The sequence below is a fragment of the Saimiri boliviensis genome, chromosome 21 (genome assembly GCF_048565385.1).
Source record: "Saimiri boliviensis isolate mSaiBol1 chromosome 21, mSaiBol1.pri, whole genome shotgun sequence".
Classification (NCBI taxonomy): Eukaryota; Metazoa; Chordata; class Mammalia; order Primates; family Cebidae; genus Saimiri; species Saimiri boliviensis.
In genome coordinates this window covers 12,261,559-12,272,835 of record NC_133469.1, presented here as the reverse complement: position 1 = coordinate 12,272,835, position 11,277 = coordinate 12,261,559, and the positions used below count along the sequence as shown (strand labels likewise).

The 11,277-nt window shown below is 49.7% G+C and overlaps 1 pseudogene; it reads left to right on the top strand.

Annotated features, from left to right (window-relative positions):
* The first annotated feature begins 12 nt into the window (after positions 1-12).
* On the top strand, positions 13-6,215 carry LOC141582624 (FUN14 domain-containing protein 2 pseudogene; annotated as a pseudogene).
* Positions 6,216-11,277: the final 5,062 nt, after the last annotated feature.

The window sequence follows — 11,277 nt, the reverse complement described above, 5'->3', positions numbered from 1 at the left end:
CTATTGGACGGCGCACCGCGTGCGCCTGGACGCGGGACTTATTTGTCTCGGGCGCCGGCTGGGGCGGGGCGGAGCCTCGCGCGTCGCCTCTCGCTGTGGTGCCAGGGCAGGGCGTGATCCTTAATTCCTCCGCGGGCGCCTCACAGCCTACCGGTGAGTGCGAGCGGCCGAAACGGCTGGGCGCTGTGGGGCCGACGACAAAGTCGAGGCTCAAAGCAGGGAGGCCATCTGCCCACCTCCCGCAGCGGAGGAGACCGGGCCGGGGCCCTGGAGTTGCCGGAGGGCCGGGACCCAGAGGCTTCCCACCGTGTCTGGACGTCGCAGGGCCGAGGTCGCTCTAATCCCGCTTTCGCCGCGGCGCAGGGTGGCCGGCGTCTCCACATCCGTCCGCCCACCCCTTCAACCACCCCTGCGTCCGTCCGCCCGACCCTCGAAGGTCGGTGCCGAGACGCGCGGGTCGGAAGCGGGCGCTGCTGCCTCGAGGGCTCCCAGGCCGGGCCCTGGTTCGCGGCGGAAGCGGCCGCGTGGAGCTGAGGTTCCCCGGGGACGGATTTTGCCGCCGCGCTGCCCCAGCCTCCCCCGGGGCCGCACGCACTGGGCGCCTGGTGCGGAGTAGGGGCTCAGCCATTTGTGGCGCCAGGTCCGAGACGAACTCTTGATCCCCCACCCCTTCCTTTTTGGCTAACGCGCCTCTGTTCCTCGCGGGGAGCCGGGAGTCGTCCCTGCTCCTTCCTGCACTGCCCGCAACTCTTGGCGCTGCGGCCTCCGCTCAGGGACTCGGGTCGGCCCGCTCTCACCGCCCGGGGGGCCGTCGTTTCTCTGGACCTCAGCGGAGACCTCGCGGAGCTGCCGTCCCTCCGATCTCGGCCACACAGTACCAGAGTGCGCGGCTACAATGCAGATCTGACGGGGTCACCCTGTGCTTAAAAACTTTCTTCCCTATTCCCCTCAGAATAAAATCCAACACCTCTTTCTGGCACCGAGAAAAAGAGAATAATAGATTCACACCTGACTTTTCATCAAGAAGAACGGAAGCCAGAGAGAAAATATGCATCATCTTAGAATTATATATTCAATGAAAATGTCTTTAAAGGATTATGTATCCGGTATGAAGCACATGTATCCAGAACATAGGTGAAATCATGGCACTTAGAAACACAAAAACTTAACAGTCTGCCACTGGCCGACTCTCCGGAGGGAGATTCCAAAGCGGGAACTTCAGGCAGGAGAAAGATGATCCCAGATGGGGAGCTCTTACCCAACAGGGAATAAAGAAAAATGAAGAACATTGATAGTGTGAAACAATAACAGTGTCTTCTGGATGGAAAATTTGAAATACACAGCAGTGATGGTATATACTTGGGTGAGTGAAGTTAAAGTGTTTTAAGATCCTTGTATTTTTCAGGAGGAAGGTGAAGATAAGATACCAAATACGCTGACAAATTGAAGAATCCAGGTTGTCATTACTGGGATGAACACTGTAGGAATGGAAATGCAGATGAACACTGTAGGAGTGGAAATGCAGTGTATATTTATCCAAATTATTGGAGGATGAAAAAGAATGATCAAACCAACCCAAGCAACCCTAAAGTAGGCAAGAATGGAGAGAAAAATAAATACAAGATGAGGCGGGGTTGGCACAAACAGACGATGGCTATACATTCAAATACTCTGTGATTCAGTAAATGCAAGTGGACTAAATATTGCAGTTTAAATACAAAGATTATCGGAATGCATACATTGCTACATGCAATTTACAAGAGAAATCCGCAAGAGTCACTTACAAAACTAAAGGTAGTGAAGGTCAAAAGTAAACACATGGGGGAAAAATACCATGCAAATGCTAACAAAAAGAAGACTGGTGCCGTTATTTTAATAACAAGGGGGAAAACATCACTAGAAATAAATAAGGTCAGTTCATAATGAAAAGTGTCCAATTCACCAGAAAAATAGAACAATTGCACATTTGTATGCAAATACCATAGTCTTAAAATATAAGAAACATGAAGAAGAAAGCTAGATGGAGAGATAGACAATTCCACAATTATAGTGGGAGATTTTAGCACTCATCCTTCTGGAATTGGTAGGAGAAGATGACAAATATTCAATAACATATAGGAGATTAAAACATAATTAAACTTAACTAATGGACTTTTATAGCACACTGTATCTACAATGGTAAACTTCTTCCCTTTTCAAGACATACAGGATACCTACAAAAACATTTAATTTCAATAAATTTCAAAAGCTTGAAATAACAGTAGATTCTCTGACCACAACACTTAAAAGCTAGAGACGAATAATAAAAAGTTTACTTCAAAGCCCCATATATTTGGAAAGTAAGAAGCACTTTTTTTTTTCTTTTTATTGTTTTGAGATGGAGTTTCCCTCTTTCACCCAGTCTGGAGTGAAGTGGCACGATCTTGGCTAACTATAACCTCTTCCCCCCGGGTTCAAGCAATTCTACCTCAGCCTCCCTAGTAGCTGGGATTATAGGCAACTCGATTATAGGCAACTCCCCCCTCCACACACACACTAATTTTTGTCTTTTTAGTAGAGACAGGATTTCACCATGTTGGCCAGGTTGGTCTCCAACTCCTGACTTCAGGTGATCCACCCACCACCGCCTCCCAAAATGCTAGGATTACAGGCATGAGCCACTGAAGAAGTATGTTTTCATGTTAACTAATGGTTCAAAAAAAGAAATTGTAATAGAAATTATGAATATGTGTGTGTGTGTGTGTTTGTGTGTGTGTATGTGTATTTTTTTTTTCTTTTTGAGACGGAATAGTTTTGCTCTTGTTGCCCAGGCTGCAGTGCAGTGGCACGATCTCAGCTCAGTGCAACCTCCACCTCCCGGGTTCAAGTGATTCTCCTGCCTCAGCCTCCCAAGTAGCTGGGATTACAGGCATGTGCCACCATACCCAGCTAACTTTTTGTATTTTTAGTAGAGACGGGTTTTCTCCATGTTGGTGAGGCTGGTCTTGAACTCCCAGCCTCAGGCGATCCACCCACCTCAGCATCCCAAAGTTCTGGGATTACAGGTGTGAACCACCACGCCCAACTTATAAAATATTTTTGACTGCTCTTCCACTGCTGCCCGTGGGAATGGAAATCTGTTCCACATGCCGGAAGCCAACTGATGGTAATGACTGTGCCACTCCGCGTCCTTACTACATGGATCCTGTGTGTGTGTCCTCGAGACATGAGCTCACTGAAATGGCCAAGTCCAGTCAAACAAACTGTGAGGGAAATTTTGAATCCCTGAACCTTATGGAATTTGCTAAGAAGCAGCCATGGTAGCATAAGCTGTTCCAGCAGGAATCTGGACCTTGGGCCGAAAAGTATAGCATGGCAACCCATTCGTTCACTGGAGGTGTCACTGAATGGTGCACGGGATTCATATTCCAGAAGGTTGGAAAGTTGGCTGCAACAGTTGTGGGAGGTGGATTTTTTTTTTTTTTTTTGCTCCTTCAGCTTGCAAACCATACTGGGTACATCAAAGTTGACTGGCAATGAGTGGAGAAGGACATAGAGAAAGCCAAAGAGCACCCAAAGAAGCTAAGAGCAATCAGATACCTAGCGAGGTCAGGAACAAAGCTGAGGAGGTGGTGTCATTTGTGAAGAAGAATGTTCTAGTGACTGGAGGATTTTTCGGAGGATTTCTGCTTTGCATGGCATCCTAAGAAAGATGACCTTATTTTCCTTTCTTCTTTCTTCTCTCTCTCTCTTTCTTTCTTTCATTTTGTTTCTTTTCTTTCCCTCCCTCCCTCTCTCCCTTCCTTCCTTCTTCTTTCCTTCTTTCCTTCCTTTTTTGAGGAATTTTGTTCTTGTTGCCCAGGGTGGAGTGCAATGGTGTAATCTTGACTCACTGCAACCTCCACCTCCTGGGTTTAAGCAATTCTCCTGCCTTAGCCTCCAGAGTAGCTGGGATTATAGGCATGTGCCACCAGGCCAGCTAATTTTCACATTTTTAGTAGAGATGGGGTTTCTCCATGTTGTTCAGGCTGGTCTTGAACTCACGACATCAGGTAATCCTCCCGCCTTGACCTCCCAAAGTGCTGAGATCACAGGCATGAGCCACTGCCCGGCCACCTTATTTTTATTGTTCTTGTTGATTTCCACCCAGCAGCCTCTACACTCCATTGTAAGACATCGAGTCCCTCTTCCTCTTCTCCCATGCCTTTCTTTCTGCTGTAGCAAAACCGAGTGGCTTCTATAAGCATCTCTTGGTACAAGTTAGCATGGCCCTACCATGAGCTTGATGGTGGCGAAAGAGACAATAATTGTTAGCTCTCCTCCCAGTACACCCACTACTTGACCTATCTGTAGGTCAGCAAGAAGGTTCCTTTTCTTACCAAAACATATTGCAAGATGGCTCACCATGGAGGATCAGCGGATCCTGAAACATTGTCTCTAACCGTTGATTTGGAAAAGAAATAAGCACATATATAACCTTATTGTGTGCTGCATGGAAAGGAACTGAGTACATTTGCCTTTAAGCATGAAAAAAAATATTTTTAACTGAACGGGAAGAAAAATAGTGCATAGTAAAAATGTTGGGCTATGGTGAAAGCACTCTTAGAGGGAAGTTTGTTGCTTTTTGTGCTTATCTTAGAAAAGAGAAAAGGCTTAGAATAATGAACAAGCACTTGTTTTAAGAAGCTAGAAAAAGAGCAGCAGAGTAAACCAAAGAAAATAAAAGGAAGTCAAGAGTAAAGGTAAAGGAGAAAATAGGCTGGGTGCTGTGACTCATGCCTGTAATACCATTACTTTTGGACGGAGGCCAAGGCAGTAGATCACCAGAGGTCAGAAGTTAGAGACCACACCTGGCCAACAAGGTAAAATCCCGTCTCTACTAAAAATATAAAAATTAGCTGGGCGTGCACTTTGGGAGGCCAGCACTTTGGGAGGCCAGGGTGGGTGGATCACTAGGTCAGGAGTTCGAGACCAGCCTGGCCAACATGGTGAAACCCCATCTCTGCTAAAGATGTAAAGAATTAGCCAAGTGTGGTGGTGCATACCTGTAATCCCAGCTACTCAGGAGGCTGAGGCAGGAGAGTTGCTTGAACCCTGGAGGTGGAGATTGCAGTGTGGAGCCTGAGCGACTGAGTGAGACTCCATCTCCAAAACAAAACAACAACAAAAAAAATCATAATAATAATGAATGGGGATCAGCAGCAAAACCAAACATTATTTCTGTGAAAAGACTAACGATATGGACGACCCCTTTTGAAACTGATCAAGTAAAGGAGAGAAGACACAATTGACTAACATCGGCAATTAAGAGTTAAAGAACCTGCAGACATTTAAAAAAGGAATAAAGGGGATATTATGAATAGTCTCATTACAATACAAAATTTAAATGAAAGGGGCAGGCCAGCCACGGTGGCTCACACCTGTAATCTCAGTGATTTGGGAGGATGAGGCAGGTGGATCATGAGGTTAGGAGTTCAAGGCCATCTTGGCCAACATGGTGAAACCCTGTCTCTACTAAAAATAAAAAAATTAGCTGGGCATGGTGGTGTGTGCCTGTAATCCCAGCTACTCGGGAGGCTGAGGCAGGAGAATTGCTTGAACCAGGACCCTGGGTGACAGAGTGAGACTCCATCTAAAAAAAAAAAAAAAGGCAGGGCAAGTTCCTAGGAAAATATACCTCACCAAAATGGACATAAGATAAAGAGAAAACCTGAATGAGTACCATCCCTAGTCATAGTACCAAATTATGAAATACTTTCATAGCCAGTCATTGACCATTTAAAACACTTTTCAGCCTTCACACAGAGCAGGGTCCAGAAGGCTATGCAGCCAATAATTCTGTGACTTGTGTGTCATCAGAAAGTCTGGGGGATCTGGGACATCCCTGGAAGAGTCATTGCCCTTAGGAGGTTGATTGTATTGGCTATGTACCAATTGGTATGAAATTATTTTGGAACTTGAGCAACCTGAAGTCCTATGGCATTAGACCTCCCCATAATCATTAAAGGAACTAAATCGGTAATGCTTCTACAAAGAAAACTCAGACCCAGAAGACTTCACCTATAAGCTATTGAAAGAACTGATTCCAATGCTATCCCAACTTTTCCGCATAATAGAAAAAGAGAAAATGCTTCCCAATTCTTTTTATGGCAAGTACAGCACAAGAGAAAATTACAGGCCAATGTCACTTATGAATATAGATATCAAACTCTCAAATAAAATATCAGCAAATCAAATTGAGTAGTATGTAAAAATGATACTACAGCATGGTAAAATTGGATCTAATCTGGAAATGCAATGTTGGTTTAACATCTTAAACCAACATGGTGGTGGACGCCTGCAATCCCAGCTACTCTGGAGGCTGAGGTCGGAGAATCACCTGTAGAGCTTGTAAAAACCCAACCCTCAGACCCTCTTCCACCTGATCTCAAAGATAACTGCCACCAACCTCTAAGTGTCTTAGGCATCTGTCCTCCTCAAAGTGTGGTCTAAGACTTGCAGATTCAACCTCACTCGGGAGCTTGTCAGAAATGCAGACTCCCAGGTACCACCTCACACCCACTGAGTCAGAACCTGCAGTGTAGCTGGACCCCCAGGGGACTCACATGCACGTTCATTTGTGAGAAGCACCGTCTTAGGCTATACCAAGGGAACATTCTAGACTTTTTCCTCCTAACTCATAGGTCACCAGGTACTGTGAATTCTTCCCTAGTTACATCACACATTCCACTGCCACTGCCCCCAGGATGGCTCTTCTTGGAAGTCCCATGACCTCTCAGACTGAGCAGCTGCAGACCTGAGCGGCCTCCCCTCTTCTTCTCTCAGGTCACCTCTTCCCCCTCCTTCTCCCCCTTTTCAAGTACCTACCTGTCCAGGTGAACTGAGCCAGCCAAGCCAGGTACCCAAGGAGTATTCTAGGTCCTCCTCTGGCTGACCTCCCTCCTCCTCTCACCACCCCTTCTCCCAACCTCCATAGCCACCACCGCTCACCCTCCAAGACACGTAGTCCCTAGTACCTCTCACTTCAGCCACCCCCACCATCCTGCACTGGCAGTGGAATGACCACATCACTCCCTAGAACAACCCCTCCGTAGCTCTCAGCTCAGGGCCCTCCCGCCCCCCCGTGCCTCCCCACCCTCTCTCTGCTTACTAAACACTTCCACCATCACTATTTCATTGGCCTTCAAAAGGAAGTCCGACCACCTCCTCCACAGCCTCCCCTGGCTGCCCCTCTGCCTGCCCCCAGCAAGACTTCTGGGCTCCCCTCAGCCACAGCCCTGGTTCTACTATGGTCTGCCTATCTCCCCGCCTCCCCAGCTCCTCTGGGAGGGACAGGGAACTGCCTGGTTCAATCACCTTCTTGGTGCTCTGCCTGGGGCCACACACACAATAGGGGTCTGGTGTTTGAACAGATAAAGGCCCAGTGAGGGGCTGGTCTGCAGCAAGTGGCAGGGAGGGAGCAGAAGATGGGGTTATGCAGTGGGAGTGGGGAAAGCTGTTACAGAGGTGCCCTGTAGACCCAGCTACAGGTAGGAAGATTGCTTGAGCCTAGGAGTTCAAGACCAGCCAGGGCAACATAGCAAGACTCCATCCCTTAAAAAAATTAAAAATTTATTTTATTGTATATTAAATTTATTTATTTATTTATTTTTAGTAGAGACTGGTTTCACTGTGTTGCCTAGGCTGTTCATGAACTTAGCTCAGTCAGTCTGCCCACCTTGGCCTCCCAAAGTGCTGGGATTACAGGCATGAGCCACCGTGCCTGGCCTATTTTATTTTATTTTATTTTTAGATGGAGTTTCGCTGTCACCCAGGCTGGAGTGTAGTGGCATTATCTCGGCCTACTTCAACCTCTGCCTCCCAAGTTCAAGCGATTCTGCCTCAGCCTCCTGAGTAGCTGGGATTACAGGTGTGCACCACCATGCCTGGCTAATTTTTGTACTTTAGTAGAGTCAAGTTTTCGCCATGTTGGTCAGGCTAGTCTCAAACTCCTGACCTCAGGTCATCCACCCGCCACAGCCTCCCAAAGTGCCGAGATTACAGATGTGAGCCATGGCGTCTGGCCAAAAAACTAAATTTAAAATTGTAAAAAGGTCAGCCCAGGTTGAATAAAAAGTAGAGAGGGATGGCTACAGGACGCCTGATGCCCTGTCCCGGTCCAGAGTTCTGGAGAACTGCAGGACTCTCTCTCTCTGCCCACCAGGTGGCGCCAGGACCCCAGTGTCCGGCTGCCCAGTGCTCAGTTCAGTCCCGGCTTCACCGAGTGTTGGGTGGATGGAGCCCGAGGGAAGCCAGAGCAGAGCCTGAAGTACCCACAGCAGGTTCTCGAGGGGACTTGCCCCATCTGCTTTCCCTGCCCGAGTGTCCACCATCAGCACTCTCTACAATACAGGGCGGAGGGCTGTGAATGATAGGTGTGTCACAGGAAAATGGAAGAGAACACTGAGCGTCTTGCAAAGCCACTCAGCTGTGGAGTGATGGAGCCAGACATTTGCACACCTGCAGGCTGGGTCACATCCTGTTTTCTGAAGGCGCTCACCATGAGGCCTGTCTGTACGGCCACCGGAGCCAGGATTGAGCCCAGACAGTCCAGCCCCAACCAGACCCACGTTCATAAGCACCGGGCCTGCCTGCTGCCCCTCCCTGGGGTCAGATCCCCTCCTGTTACAGATGGGGAAACTGAGGCCCAGGGAGGGGAATCACTTGCCGAGAATTCCACCCCTTGTGTAGAGCAGAACCAAAATGAAAGCTCCTGCCTGGTGGCTCCGAGGCCACCACCCCTTCCTCTGCCGTCCTGGAGACCCCTTGTCCCTTCTTGTCCAAGGAGCTCCAGCTCCCTTCCCATGGGCTTTTCCCAGGAGCCTCCATGTGCTGCCAGCTACCCCCTGTTGCCTTGCTGCAGACCCAAGCCACCCACAGACTACAGCCGTTTCTACAGCCCCTTTCAACAGCCCCCGAGAGGATTTCCACCAGGGATTGGAAGAGGTCCTCATCACTCCCACCCCCGGGCCGGATGCGGGCCGGAGGGGCAGGTGCACGAGCAGTGCCGGATGGAGGATAGAGGCAGGAGGAGGTGTGGGCAGGCATGTCTTCCGGGTCCCACCTGAGGCCCCAGGTGCAGCCCCCTTGCACAATCCCCCGTCTGCCTATGTTTGGGACCCGGGGCTGTGGCCTCGATCCATTTCCTCCCAGCCCCTGACCACCTGCTCCTGCCCCTCAGCACATCTGCTTCTCCCCTCGTCCCCTCACCAAGCCCTGGCATCTGCTCCTTTCCTGCAAGTGCCCCCCAGTTATCTTGCCTCTTTTCGGGGCACCCCTCCCTTCCTCCCTGTCTCAGTCTTGCCTTCTCCTAGCTGGGCCCAGGGCAGCCTCCTCCCTCAGCCCTCCTCCACCAGCCCTCAGTCCACAGCTGGGAAAACTGAGGCCTCGAATCTGGGGGCTACTCAGACACATGGCTGGAAATCCGTTATCTGTGTGTCCCCAAGGCCTGGCACAGAGCCCAGCACTGGGGTAAACTCTGCAGTGTGAGATGGCGGGTGGGGTCATCTGGGCTGGAATCTAGCTCCACCATAGCATGCTGTGCAGCCTGGAGCAGGTCCCTCAACCTCTCTGAACCTCCATTTTCCCCCTTGTAAAGCCAGGGAGAATGAGGCCTATTTTGTAGGGTTGTAGTGAAAATTGACAAGACAATGTATGCAAAATAAATATCACAGTATAAGGCAGTTGCCATTCATTCATTCAATAAATATTGATTGAACACGGTTTTTTTTGTGTTTGCTTTCCAGATGGAGTTTCACCCTTGTTGCCCAGGCTGGAGTGCAATGTCGTGATCTTGGCTCACAGCATCACTGCAACCTCTGCCTCCTGGGTTTAAGCAATTCTCCTGTCGCAGCGCCCCAAGTAGCTGGGATTACAGGTGTGTGCCACCACACCCAGCTGATTTTGTGTTTTTAACTGGAGATGGGGTTTCACCATGTTGGCCAGGCTGGACTTGAACTCCTGACCTCAAGTGGTTCACCTGCCTCAGCCTCCCAAAGTGCTGGGATTACAGGCGTGACCACCGCACCGGGCCTGACTGAACACCTATTATGTATCATTATTATTAAGTTCAAAAGAAAAGAAGCCAAGTCAGCAGAGTCCAGATTCCCTGACCTCCCATCCTGTGCTGTTTCCTGGTGCATCCTCTGCTCCTAACCCTCTCAGAGGCATCACCCTAAATTACCTGGCTGCACATACCACTACTCTGGTCAAAAGCCACCAGCAGTGTCCTGGCGCCTAGGGTACCGTCTCCTGACTCCTGGCTGTGACACCCAAGGCCCTCTGCGATCTGGCTCCAGCCTCTTTTCCATGAGATCTCTTTTCATTTTTTGATACCAACTTCGACTCCAGGTATGTGGATCTGGGTCCCATAGCCAGAATATCTTGGGGTTTCTTACCACCACACCTGTGCCCCTGCTATGCCATTGAGTGGAACAGCTACCATTTTTGTCCTTACCAAATGAAGTCCCATCAGCATTTTCTGTTCCATTTCCCCGGCATGGCCTCTCTGACCACTTGGAGCCAGGCTCTGAACCTTAGCCTTCTTGCCAAAGCATCCCATCCCCCCACTCCACTGCCCAGGCCCTGCCAGGCCTTGCTCTATCAGCAACCATTGGCAGGAACCACTGGGCCAGCAGCAGGTGCTGGACAAGCCACATGGCAGGGGATGGCCTGACATGACCATGTGGTTGGAGTCCAGTTCTGCCACTGTCCCATGGGGATTTTTTTTGAGAAAGAGTTTCACTCTTGTCACCCAGGCTGGAGTGCAATGGCACGATCTCGGCTCACTGCAACCTCTGTCTCCCAGGTTCAAGTGATTCTCCTGCCTCAGGCTCCTGAGTAGCTGGGATTACAGGTGCCCCCCACCACGCCTGGCTAATTTTTGTATTTTTAGTAGAGATGGGGTTTCACCATGTTGGCCAGGCTGGTCTCAAACTCCTGACCTCAGGTGATCCACCCGACTCGGCCTCGCAAAATGCTGGGATTACACGCGTGAGCCACCGCGCCCAGCCGGGGATCATTCTTATCTAGCACATTCCTAAATGGACTAGAATGGTGGCCTCCTCTGCCCCAGGACCTACGCTCTCCAGGCAGTGGAGAAAGAGCCAGGGTCCCACCACCAGCAACTGCTCACTGATACTGCAGGTTCTCTTCACAGACACTGTGCAGGCATCAGCCAGATACCAGACTAGATAAGATTATCCAGACAGGACCACTGGGCCAGAGCCTTCTGCTGGAGGGAGGGAGCCTTGCTTCTCC